The sequence below is a fragment of the Nannobrachium achirus genome (genome assembly GCF_963921795.1).
Source record: "Nannobrachium achirus genome assembly, chromosome: 22".
Taxonomy (NCBI): domain Eukaryota; kingdom Metazoa; phylum Chordata; class Actinopteri; order Myctophiformes; family Myctophidae; genus Nannobrachium; species Nannobrachium achirus.
This window is the reverse complement of record NC_137829.1, coordinates 23,643,408-23,657,933: the sequence shown is the minus strand read 5'-3', so window position 1 is coordinate 23,657,933 and position 14,526 is coordinate 23,643,408.

Here is a 14,526-nt window from a genome sequence, read left to right as displayed (position 1 = left end):
TTATAATCTAGTTTATCCTGCTCAAAGGCACATTTAATGTAGTAACACACCTGAACTCCTGGCTCCTTATAAAGACAAATTACTCTATAAAGGACAAATTTGATTGTTTTAGAGATTCTTATTTCAGTGTTTGGGGGCATGCGTACAAGTGGCTGAATATGTCATTTTACACAGGATAGGCCCAAGATTCCCAAGATACAACGCAACCTTTCATGGTTTGATGTGACTTATGGGGGCTAGTAGTGTTACTGTAAATAGCAATAAAGAAACTGCTGGCTTAGTGTGTCTAAAAAGGCATATTTAGCTATTTGTACGCATGCCCCCAATCCCCCCATGTGTACGCATGCCCCACATTTTAGCACAGTAAACGCGATAAAACAATAGAACGAAGCAAATGCAAACATTTTAACACTCACTTTTTCTTTTCTTTAATTACAATCTACAATATGTAACAGAGTAGGATTACCAGAAGGAGTCGGCTCCTCATCTTCCTCCGGCTCCTCCTCTTCCTCTTCCACACTGGAGGAGGTGAGCTGGGGTGACTCATTAGCCTGTGGATCCCGGAACCCCTATATGAAAATGTCAATGTCAATTTAACTCTCTCAGAATTACATACGCATAAGGGTCCATTTGGTTACTATCATTTTTAGTTGGAGACCCCCCTGTTAATAAAACATGTCAGCTAAACTATAATAATAGCACTTTATACCGTATGAGCCCGAATATTATACGACCCCTATTTTTCAATCATCATTTTGGAAAAAAAATATGTTGAAGGCAAAATATTATATATTATAATATAATATATATTATAAGTTATTTATAAAGAAAAACGTTTTATTGTAAATTATTAAAGAAAAGCTCATACAGAGATAACATTCTGCTGTATTGTATTGCAGTAGTCAAACATTCACAATTCAGACTGTGAAAATCAGCTCCTCATAATGTGTATCACAACAATATAGTTATACTATATATCCATTACTCACTGGAAAGTCAAGCCTTACGACTTTGCCTAAGAGGAGTTGAAGTGAGCCGGCTTCCAATTTTTGCTGCGCATAATTACCGTAGGAGCTCATGGGGACTATCACGAGAGCAGGACAGAGCAATATTATAAAATATTAAAATGCTAAGGATAAACATAAAATAATGTATCCAGAATTGGGGATGTGCTCAATGTGGGGTCCAGGGACTCTCTGGGTTCAGTATGTAACTGGAAGTATACAAATGAAACCAAATCCATTTGGTTTCATTTGTATACTGCCAGAGTTAAGGAGACTCCAGGTAAGCAATAGGGTGTGCCAATTGTAGTCCTAGAGCGGCCATATGTTGGGTCAAACACAGGCAAACACAGGTGTTCTGATTGGAGTAGATCGTTAGTTCTGTGCAATCAAACAATTGAAACACATGTGTTTGACCCGACAAATGGCATTCAATTGCGTCACCGTTGGCACTATAGGCTATTATACTCACATTAGGCATCTTCCCATAAAGCCTTTGTATATTTTGCAGAGAAGTCTTGCCCATACTTGGCCATACACGAGATCCTCATGGCATCGTTGCGGACCATCAATGTCATGTCCTCTACAATCCCAGCAAAACGTTTTTTTTAAACTCCTCGCCATGGCTCTGTGTGGAGATAAATAATCAGATAAAACACAATTTAGTTCAAACAGCAGAGATACAGAACAGTTTCAATGGTGATATTGGTACAATACATTTCCACGTTTATCGCTCACTCGCTTCAGCAACTGATCCCAACTTTCACATTGTATTCTATTGGCCATAACCATAAGTGGTTTAAAAAATCACACCCAATGTGAAGTGAGCGGTGGTCGTGCTTGCATAATGTCTTCAGACTAGGATATAGGTCTGTAATTGGTATGTAATACAGGCTACACACACACATTGCTATGGCATAACGCTGAGGAAAACACATTGCTATGGCAAAACGCTGAGGAAAAGTGGCTACAGACACACGCACAGCCACTCTATGGAGCGCTTTACCACCGCTCCAAAAAAATATACTTTAAAGAAAGTAACTGTACATTTACTCGAGTACTGTACTTCAGAACAATTTTGAGGTACTTTGACTTTACTTGAGTAGGCCTATTTTATTTTCTCAAATTAAAAAAAGTGTTTTTGTAAAGTAGACCTATGTGTAAAGTAAATATTGTAATCCTGATATCTATGCAGTCAGCCTGGCATTAAAATGAGTGTCTCCTCTTCCTCGTTTTTCCTGCTCTTCCTCCAGGGAGATGCCGGAGCTCCAGGAGCCCCCAGAGCCCAGGGACCCCCAGGACTGCAGGGAATGTCCGGAGAGAGAGGAGCCGCCCGCCTGCCTGGATTGAAGGGAGACGGAGTAAGATATGACTGAACTATGATAACCCCCCTACCCTGTGACATCATCATACCCGGAAGTTATGCGGGGACGCCTACTGAGTGGCAAAAAAAGGAGCCCGCGGTGCCCCTGTAAGGAGCTGTCATGTCTGTCTGTCTGTCTGTCTGTCTGTCTGTCTGTCTGTCTGTCTGTCTGTCTGTCTGTCTGTCTGTCCGAAGGGTCCCTTCTCTGTCTTCCTTTTGGCCGGTCTTTAAACAGCCATAACTTCAGTTCCCAACATGCTACTGGTCTCGAACTTGAATTGTGTTGTTTACCGTCCACATTATGTTTTTATTTTATTTTAATTTAATTGACCATATACTGTTACGTTCATTTAATAACACTGCTTGTCTGCATTGTAGTTCCATTACCATTTTACGTCAGTAAAATGAAAGTGCATTGCCTGGGACCTTGACACTATTTACTATAATCTTTTGGGTTGAAGCGAGCCCACACTGTTTCGTAGGAACAGTATATCTATGTTTACATTATGTAGCTTTAAAGATGGCTAGGTAATCAACTCGGATCATTTGCATCGAGATGTATGCATCAAGACATGTTTCCTTTACTTTTGCTGTATTGCTGTGATGATGAAATGTCTGTACAGCACTTTGGTACAATGAAAGTTGTTTTTAAATGTGCTATATAAATAAATGTGATTTGATTTGATTAGATTTCACACACAATTTTTCAAAGACCTCACTGATTTTTTCTTATTTTAAAGTTATACTATGTAACTTTTTTTATAAAACATATCTTAAAATTGTCCTAACTATTAAATCGCTAAAGTTTTAGAACCCTCACTCCGTTAATTTCAGCCCCAAAAGCCTTTTCTTTATATGTTTTCTACATAGCTGTGACAGGGGCTATATTTCCCGGCAAAATTATGTCATCTCCCACATGATACACTACCAGCCAATCACAGCGCGGATCATACACCACCGGCCAATCACAGCGAGTCTTGCTGTCTCTAAAGGAAGTAGCTTCCCTCAGCAACTGTGTTTACATTGGTGAAGGAATCTTGCCTGCTACTCCTTCAATCCCGGTCTAAAAATGACGGGAGACGGCTCTACGGATGCGTATCGGCGAGGCGGAGGTCCGCGGACCCCCGTTCCGGTGGTCCGCGGCGACTCCGGCCGAAAAAAGCAATACCGCTACTGACCACTAGTTGAGCAGCTTCCACAGTAGGCCTACAGCTTTAAATCAGGACTCAGAACTTTTCCTTCTTGGGGCACGGTCACACAGGACGCTCTTCGGCTCGTTGAGATCTCGTACTCGCGCCCGGTGTAATTCCATATCCTATCATCCTCGGCTGTTCCTGTGAGCCCCGAGCTGCATTATGGGGGAGTCAACATGGCGCTGGTCAGAAGGACGTGTAGTTCTTTTGACTAGCGCGATTTGCAGAAGGATAGCTCAAGGAATATTGCTGCTCACCCTACAGTACTCAACATGAGAACAATAATCATGGGCGTTGATGTTTCTCTATTCAATGGGGTGCCTACATTTGCATTTCTATGGGAGTGAGGTGTGAAAATCGATCTGCCAGGTAGCAGGAATGTGGATGAGTGTGATGACAGATGAGCACTTATATCAATGCCCATAAACATGCATGTGCAATAACAATAATAATATGAATTCCACAGTGGACCTATCCAGCAAATATAAACATTAGTGCACAACCTGAAAGCCTACCTTTTCCTTTGTAAATGTCTCCTATTTCAATGTATTACTATTGTTAATTTTTCCCCTGTTATTTTATTTTTGTGACTGCTTTTTTATTTGTTACTGACAATTCTGTTCTTTTTGTCTCTTTCAATGTTATATGAGTACAAGTACAAGTGGCTCCTGTGTAAATTAGCCTAAAAGCTTACAATGATATCCTTTTAGTTGGCCTTGTACCAGTGATTTGTACTGTCATGAACTGTACTGTTTCCTATGCAACCTTCTAATAAATTATTCAATCAATCAATCAATCAAACCAAATATGAACCCCTATATGCATATTCTGGGGGGGAATAAGCAAAAATAGCCAATCTACAAGCTCACAACGTGTCGCTCTGCGTTGCGTTGTGAGCTTGTAGATTGTCTATTTTTTGCAAAGATTTATATAAATAAAGCAGTCAAAGAAATGTGGGTGATTATGTGTAACTGGAGAATTAATAAAAAATATATTGGATATCATTCTGCTGTTCTTCCTAATATGCTCACATAAGCTATTCAGTGGGGAGAAAGAGTGGAAATTGGTCTGTAAATTCAACAACAATAAGGATGTTTACATTTATTGAAACACTCATGCATGTGTCTGGCCGTTTGTTTTGAGTTATTTTCCATACATTCCCTCTGTATTTGGAGAGCTGGGTGACTGAAAGAAAACTACAAGGTAAAAACCAGCTCCACAGGACGTTCTGTCCCATTGGATAGTGTGTATCACTGCCGGGTGATAGTAGAGCAGTGCTGAACCATGAACCCCCAGCTCGTGGCTAGGACTAATAAGAGAAGGATAGAGCATAAGGGGCGTGCACAAAATGTGCGGGGGTATAGCATATGCACAGTGTAACTGGAGCTGCCATGGTGGAGTGTTCCAGCAGAGGAGCTAGATAAAAAAGATCATGATCCGTTCTCAGTAGAGCGAGGTGTGTGTTTGTTTTGTTCTCTCTCCACTCATCACCTAAACAGCTGCAGGTTTTCTTTTATTTTCTGCATAGTGCTGGGTTTTATTTTTTTTAAAGGACCCCAATTGAAACAAGCCCAAGGCTCTTTGGAGGTGTTTATCCTTTTAGTTGACAATTGTGTCAATTGTGGGAAATAATTGGTCTTCAGAGGGATGCTTTTATATAATACTGTACTTTGAAGTAGTCTATATGTCTTAGAACTTGTACTGTGTGCCGTACTTGTAGTCAGACTAATGTATGGTGCAAAAAAAATTCAACAGACCGCACAATTTAATTTATTTATAAGCACTTACACAAAATATCAGTAAAACAGCAGTAGATGAGAAGAATCTGATGGATTTCTATAACTTATAGATAATAGCTAATATTCATTCAGGATATGCAACACATAGTTGTGCCTATTAGGGCACCAAATAAGCCTACTTATTTTGTGGCATAAGAACATTTAATTTGAGCAAAGAGCAAGTCCCCAGCAGGCACTTAAAAGTAGGACAAAACAAACACTACCATTTAATGGTCACACGCCGCCATCTACTGAGCCAAAGTGTAGGTGCTGGCCAGATTATACTGCGCATGTGCCATACCCCAGCACATTTTGTGCACGCCCCTTATGCACATTCCTTCTTTTTTTTTTCCTAGGCTCGTGGCCGGAAACGCTCGGCCGGAAACGCCTCCGACGCGTCCCCGGTGGAGCGCGATACGTCATGTCCGTATTTTCCCTTAACATGGGAGTGAATGGGGGTTACGAGCCTAAGAGCCGACTGTGTGACCGTGCCCTTGGTGGTGGCGATTCACACAAGAAGAAGAAAAAACAGCGATGACCACTATAGAGCGTCGCAGCGGAAGTGGATTCTTGGGGTCACTTAATATTCCCCATTCATTTTCGCCATAGACTTTTACAAATATATTTATAACAATTATGTTAAGCCTCGAACCAAGCCATCCAGGATGGAGGTGAATCATGATCATATAACCTTTGATCCTATGTGAAAACATATTTTAATATTACATTATTTGATATACTACATTTAATAACTACCCTTTGTTTAGCGATTTTCAAAATGTTCTTTTCATAGAAAAAAAGGTTATATGGTCATGATTCACCTCCATCCTGGATGGCTTGGTTCGAGGCTTAACATAATTGTTATAAATATTTTTGTAAAAGTCTATGGCGAAAATGAATGGGGAATATTAAGTGACCCCAGGAATCCACTTCCGCTGCAATGCTCTATTACCGAGGTGAGAGGAGGGAACGTACTGTCACGCTTGAATTGTTTTTTGTCTTGACGAAATCAGTTGTCTGATTGTGTGGTATTTTCCTCCTCTTTGTTCACCTTCGTCCCTTCCACTGTGTAAGACCATGATGGCTCTGGTCCACCTCCCCACAAGAAGAAACGCAAGTCCGCTGATCGCTCCCTGCCACTCTCCTCCCCTTCCGCCGGCTCCTCACATCCTACAGACACAGCAATGGGCCTGCAGGCCATCGCCTCGCCCATGACCCCAGCCCGCACCTGCACAAGAAGCCCTCCTACCCTACCTTCTCCTCTCACCCTTCAAAGGACCGCAAGTGTGAGGGCAGCAGGAACAAAGGGAGCCACTCTCACTCGCGCCCTGTGCCCACCTCATCTTCGTCCTCCAAGAAGCACTCCTCGTCCTCACATCCTACAGACACAGCAATGGGCCTCTTGCAGGCCATCGCTTCGCTCATGGCCACTGGCTCGGACCCCAGCCTGCACCTGCACAAGAAGCCCTCCTACCCTACCTTCTCCTCTCACCCTTCAAAGGACCGCAAGTGTGAGGGCAGCGGGAACAAAGGGAGCCACTCTCACTCGCGCCCTGTGCCCGCCTCATCTTCGTTCTCCAAGAAGCACTACGCGTCCAAATCGTCCCTGTTCCACGGCGGTGCCCCCAAGGAGGAGCCATTGACGCTGCGCGAGACAGATGGCCTGAAGATGAAGCTCATCATGTCACCGGAGAAAGAGGAGGCAGACCGCTACCCCCCATGCTCAGTACCCCACGCGTCCGAAGGAGGTGCAAGGAAGGAGAAGGATCGATTAGAGGGTCACATGTTAATGTGACCCTCCAAGTCGCCTAAGAAGAAAGTGCAGCAGTCGAGATCCGCTGCCTGTGGTGGGGAAGGTAGTGGAGGTCCAAAAAAACACAATTATTCACCTTGTCAGCGATGCCATGATCAACCCTGCCAAGGGCTCATGGTGCCCCAAGAAGTGCAGCGCAAACATGTGAGGTAAGACGTAAGGTCACCTTAGAAGGATTTGAAATATTCAAAGACTTGCAAAAACGATTTTTCAAAAATAAAATAGCAGATCTACAAGCTCGCAGCAAGGCACTCGGTGCCTCGCTGTGAGCTTGTATATCTGATTGTACATTGATTTCTGTCAATATATACAGGTATACTTTTCATGATTTCCCTCTCTTTAGTTACGTGGAAGGTGTAGGATTGAAGCTACGGGACGCCGTCCCATACAGAAAAATTTGTTGCTTTGCCACTGAATTCGGTGAGAAGACAACACACTCACTCACACATTGATTTGGAATTCAGGTGAATCGTTGCGAGAGACAGAAATGGTTCATAGAAGACCTTTTTATTTCACCATATGGATTTCGTGATAAGGACTGGACTTCGCTCTAGATCATTGTGTAGAAAAGTCACCAGTTCTAGCTGGCCCATCATGACTTGGCTCCACCCCCCACTCCAACTCCCACTCACTCACACCTGAACTCATTTCAGTAATTACCTGCTGGCTATAAACTGCCTGAGTTCCTCATTTAGTTCAGCAGTGGTATAGAGACAACACCTTCCTTGAGCCCTGGCATGGACCTGCACCATACAATGTTATGTGTAATTGAGTGAGTTTGCTTCTGATTGTATGTTTATGGTTACTTGTAAATGTAATCTTCACCTGTGCCTTGGAGTTGAACTGTAGAGAATGGGAATTCAGTAATTTGCACAATGACCTAGAGAAGTACCCATTATCTTATTGTTAAATGTATTGTGTCCCTGGATATTGTGTCCCTGGATATTGGTTTACTTATTGAATATTTGTGTAGCTGGAACCTTGGCGTATTTGTTGCGTAAATGTGTTTTACTGTTGAATTATGTAATGATGTAATGATTGCATTTTCTCTATTGTTTGTAGAATAAATAAACCATAACATAACATAAAATGGAATCCACCTCTCCTCTCCTCACTTCCTAACCGAAGTCCCATGGTGAAGCTAACCAACCTAACCGGCCCCAAACCCTATCCTTTCAAATAAATTGTATTCCAAGCAGGTTCCAGGTCTCTGCCAGTAGATTTCTTTATTTTGTACTGAAATAAATTGAATACAGTTGCTTCCTTGAAAACAAAAACACAAGTATAGTCTGGGTCTTAAAAATGTCAGATGACCATCGTGCTCCTTTAAAAAAAAATGTGTTTTTCTACTTGTAGCGCGGTTCATAAAGGTTATGAACATCATCCACATGCTCCTGCACATCGGCACATTTAAAATGCAATTCATCAGTACAACCAGTTTAACAATGTTTAACCTCTATTTTGATCATTATAGGTGAAAATCCTTTGAAAAGTTACAAACAATAAGTATTTTGCTGCTTGTAGAGCTGCTATTTTGTCTGTCCAACAGTTGGCTCAAGTGGTTAAGCCAAACCATATTGAATGAGCAGTTTGTTATTGACTTTGTGTAGTCACTTCATGTATAATTGACCCATACTAAACAGTGTAACATTTGCTAAATTAGCCCTCGACCGGATGATTTTTGCCATGTTTCTACAGGGAACTGTTTTATAAGGACAAAGGCCTGTTTTCCTCTCCCGCATGCGTTGATGCCATACTTGATGACCTGGCACGCATGCTCAAGGTCCCGAGAAGGCAGCTGCATGTGGTACGTTTTGGATATGCCGCCCTTGTGTGACATCATTTCAATATTTTTTAACAAATACCTCAATGTCGATAATAATATTGTATTGAATTTGTGAAAGTTGGCCTCTTCAAGGGGAGTGATAACAGGCGCTCTAACCTTCGACAACGAGAATGGCAAGAAGGTTGACTGCGATGGCCGCATCACTGTACGTTCCTAAGTACTCAAGTAAAGTACAAATATCTCAAAACTGTACGGTACTTAAGTAAAAGTACTTAATGTTTCATGTTTTTTTTTTCTTTTTTCAGCGTGTTTCAAGCCGAGTATGTGATATAAACGGTATCCTTTTATTATGTTTGCTCAGGACTTATACTGTTTCTTTTACACAGAAATACCGGTATAATATCTTAGCCATGACGGACTTGTTTCAGTATGGCGGGGTGTGTGTATGCAGTGATCAATTTAAACTTGACCTATAACAGATATTCAATCGTCTGCGAAGTTTCTGCTCGTAATCGAGAGCCAGGCAACCTTTGAGAGGATAATTCAGGAAGACCTCTGCAAAAACTTGGGTCCCTGCATCCTGATAACGGTGAGTATATATTTTCATTTTATACTGTCGTTAAGCCCCAAATACAAAGGCAATACATATTTGCTCATAAGAACCACACCAGGGGTCGAATCATTGAAGATCAAGTGCTGTCAACCTCCTAGACACATGAAAACCAGAAAAAGTACAAAAACGTTTCCTAACGACCATGTGCGGTGTGTGTGTGTTTTGCAGGGCAAAGGCTATCCAGATGTGGAGACGAGATTGATGGTGCGAAGGCTTGTGGACACACTAAGCATCCCCACATTCATTATCGTCGATGCAGACCCAGACGGTACACATGGCGACTTGACAGCATTATCACGTTGTGTTCATGTTAATGTGTAGCTTCGTTTTGAGCTTACAGATCTGCTATTTTTGGCTAAAGTTCTCTTCCGCATAGGGATCCTATAGGGTTTAAGTGGTTAGTGTGAATCATAATGGTGTAAAAAAAACATTAAAAAAACGAAACATTTCCACGGTGTAAGGCCAGTAAGGGACAAGATGACCCCCGGACACTTTCATTATCACTGAATACACCCTTAATAGATTTACATTGTTATTATTGCAGAACATAGCCAACATTATACCTACTTCAAAATAGCAGATCTACAAGCTCACAATGCGTCGCAATGTGAAGCTTGTAGAACTGCTATTTTGTTTATCTTCTTTTCTTTTGGGGTTGCAGATGAAGCTGATGATGAAGAAGGGTGTCAAGGCATCCCTCACGTCCCTCACGGACATAGCCCCATGATACCTGACCGAAGTGTACCTGCCCCAAAAGCTGCAGGAGGGATGCATCCTGCAGCATCCGCCATCACAATAGGCCCATCCCCTGTGACTTACACACGCCCCGGGTTGCCGTGGAGATGTCCTGCCTGGCCATAGCGACGCCGAGGGCGACCATCACTTGGGAGGCGCCGAATAGGGCGCAGCTGAGGGCGACGGGACAGGCACGCACCTGCTACACGTTAGCGTCTCTTTACTTTGGCTAGGGACCAAGAGGTACAGTACAAGAGGTCGAGGAGCATGGAGCTTAGGATAGCAAAATGCATTACATGTATTGCTGCTTACTACCTTTTAAAGGATGTATCTGACTGACTGACATTCCACATCATGTATCAATCGCCCACCACCACCCCCCACACATGTTCTCCCACATTATAGGCTAGCCAAACACCACCGCAGATGTCATAATTTGGTCATCATCCATAGGTTAAATGATAATGTACAGAATGATTTATATTATCTACCGGGACCGTTTAGGTAAAAGATATATTTCCATTTCTTGTGGTCTTCTGCTTTGATAACTATTACAAGGAAAAGGGTGTCTGTTATGTATACAGTCATGTGGAAAGAGTCAGCTCATATTCCAAACTATAAACCAATTGGCAAGAGGATGTGAGGTGAATGGTCGCCACACAATGAGAATTGTTTGTTATGTTCATCATTGAACCATTGCCATAAACGAATATTTTCACATTGATATTTTCAACTGCAGTAATGTAAGACAGAGTTGTCTCTTTTCAGTTTCACACTGTTTTGTTCTACCAGTTGGGGGAGCTAAGTCCTAGCTAAAAACAAGATAACTCTTCAATCCAGCCTATTATCTGCACTGGTAAAAGAAGAAAACATTTTTTTAGAGGGGTAGATGGTTTATTTTTAACCACAGGTTTTTAAATTAGTTTAGAGGGGTAGATGGTTTATTTTTAACCACAGGTTTTTAAATTAGTTTTTGTTTAGAACAATCTGTCAAATGATGCATGGTTTCTGAACTGTGTGTTTGCACATTTTTTATTGGGATGATGTTTGAAGATTTGTAAGTGTTGATTGGCTAGATTTTGTAAGCAAAGGTGTTGCTTGCCATCTAGAAGCCAACAACTTGTCACGATGAGATGTATTGTCTCATCGTGTCGTTTGTGGATTGACATGATACTGACATGGTAGCCTACCGACCATGATACTGACATACTGAGTGACCATGATACTTACTGACAGATATACAGACATGGTACTGACTTTTGGTGTCATTATAGTGTTGGGCAATATTACTTAGGAGAGTAATCGTTACTTATTACTCCTTGGAAAAAGTAATATTATATTACTTATTACTTGGAATCAAGAGTAATATAATATATTAAGTTATATTACTTTTTTTTTTACCCGCAAAAAAATTAAATAAAAGATAGATGTACAACGACACAATCTGTTTAGCCAGCTCCTGTTAGAACAGAATCCAATTTATTGGAAAAATAAGTCTCTAATCAGCCAAACAAGCTTTATTTGACAGCTGTGATCAGTGCATTTACTAGGCATTTAAAACTGTCAGTAATTTTGACCCTGGACTTTGTATGGTCTGCTCTTTTTCCCTACACTCTACTCTACCTCAGAATAAAGGGATAGGGGTTTAATTCAGTAATGTTAATAAAAGGGTCCTATCACACAAAGATAGACCCTGTAGTAACTCTGAGGACCCTAGGGTTCCGTTCCGGACCCCCTGTTGAAGACCAGGCACTGCCTAATATTATCCTTAAATAATACATATTTCCTTTTATGGATTCTGGCTAAAAAATGTATTTTAGACGTGAGTTGAGGGGCTCTAGCTGGGTGTTCCCAATACATAAAGGAGGCTTTCAGCTCCCTAAAACAGTCTGTTTCGGTGAGTACAAGTCAAAATGTAGTTTTATTTATTAACAGGGGAGAGGCTGAGCACATAACTAGTTTGTTTGGCTAACGTGAAGGCTAGGCTACGCTAACTGGCTAACAGCGTCAGTAACCTCGCCCACCAGGCTTTCTGAGAAAAAGCCTGGTGTTCGTTCACAACAGGCCGTTTGGTTTCCTCCTAGAGCGCGGAAACCACTAGAAGAAGCGGCGTTGCTTTGATTTGGTTCCCGTCTGTTTCCCCAATCCCTATTAAAATGCTCGAGTTGCCTAGTGTAGTCTTGCCAGTCGCTAAAAGTTGGACAAAAAGATGCATATACCAAACGATTTTTTCAAAAGCAAAACTACTCCGCATCAAGGAGTTTATTAGGTAGGCCCTAAAAGTGTGTCCTTGAGCGCAGGGGAATATTTTGGGTTAAAACTGAATCCGGTTTGATCTTTCCGGTAAATTGTAGTCCTTTGAGTACTACAACATGACGTTTTGTGGTTTCCGCTCCAGACCGGTTACAAACCCGAAAAGTGAAGTGATCCCAGACTACAGTGTCAGCAACAGTCAGTGCTTGAGGCTTGAATGTGCTGCGGGTGATATGCAAATGCTTTATCATAACGTGCACAAAACCGTGCTTTTATTGTCCACGCTCCGCTGCAGATTTAAAGCAATCGATTGCTTTTTGTAATGTAAACGCAGGGTTGTTAAGTAACAGATTACATGTAACGGGATTACGTAATCAGATTACAAAAAACTGGTAACTTGTAAAGTCTCAGGTTACATTTTAAAATGTGTAATCTGGATTACAGTAACGGATCTGAATGATGGGGGTTACATGCTGGATTACATTCTCTCCTTGCCCTCATCAATTTTACAAATAAGTTATAACGCCAAACAATAAAATAATCAAGTCGAATCAACGTAAAGTACTGCCACTTTGTTTAAGTAAAATTCTATTGTCCTTTTCCTAATTTCATAGGCTCAATATTCTTGTCTAGTTATCAATGGTAAAACTTGTTTTATTTAATTAAAGAGAGTTTTGCTAAAAAGTAATCCAAAAGTAACAAAGTAACTAGCAGTTACTTTTTAAATTGTGATAATCAGATTACGTTACTGACTACATTTTCTTTGCAAGTAACTTGTAACTGTAGGGGATTCCTTTTTAAAAGTAACCCTAACAACCCTAAACGTCCCATGATCCACACATGTAAGCGTGCCGTGCTGGTAACAGGTCTGTTTAATCCCACGGCTCCCGGCCGTCTGACAGCCTTCAGCGCAGGCTGCGCAGCTGAATCTGATGCGGTCAACGGTCGCGTCATAACTGTGCGCAGTGCTGCGCAGGCCACAGACCTACAATCCACATTGCATCTCTGTTGAGATCTGTTGATAGCTTGTAGATCTGTTCTATTTCTGCATGCAGCGCCAACAACGTGCCGCTATATCTACTGCTGTGCTGCTGCGAGTAGATGAATGAACAAAAACACAAAAATGCACGCTCAAATCAAATGGCCCTGGTAACGAGTAACGAGGTGTTTTTTGGCGGAGTAATGCGTTATATATTACCATTTTTTGCAGAGTAAAGCCCTTTGCACACAGGCTTTGACTGTGTGGTGCGTCGATGCAGTGTTTTGATTGGTTGGTTTTTCATTGCCATGTCTCGAGCGCTTCTCAGCTGTGAACAATGGAGGAAATGACCGCAAAATGCAGCATTTGCAGCTTAATTGGTCGTTTGGGCTTGATAGTTTCACACGCATTAGCGTGTAAACTAACAGCAGGTATGACAATGTTATGAATTACATCTCCTTTCAATATCAACGTTACGTTTGCAAAGTTACTTTTCAGAAAGTTTACCTTCAGAGTTCAGAGTGAAAAAGCACACAGCTGCCTCAACTGGTCGTTCGTAAACAAGCCACACTGAACGCACTTTACAACGTCACGCCCACTGCACTCACTACACTGAGCACACACCCGGTGCGGGTTTCCCAACGCACCCTAACCCTGCCATTCAGTGCTGTGAGAGGGGCTGGGGCTGATGCAACAGTGCCTGACATCCACATACTATTCTACTGTACTCATAATCGCTCCCTGGGAAGTAGACTAATACTTACATATTATATTATTGATTGTTGGAAATTGATTAGATGTTTTCTAAATTATATAATTTACTGTATGTTATATAAAACACAATAAAAGTAAAGGTTACTTTTTAATTGAGTGTCGGGGGCGGTAAGGGACCTGGATATTGGATAGGGGGCACTGGCCCAAAACAGGTTGAGAAACACATCTATCAAGAGGCCATGAAGCAACTACTGTATACACTAACACGCTTGTCAGTTTGTCATCATATAAACATAAA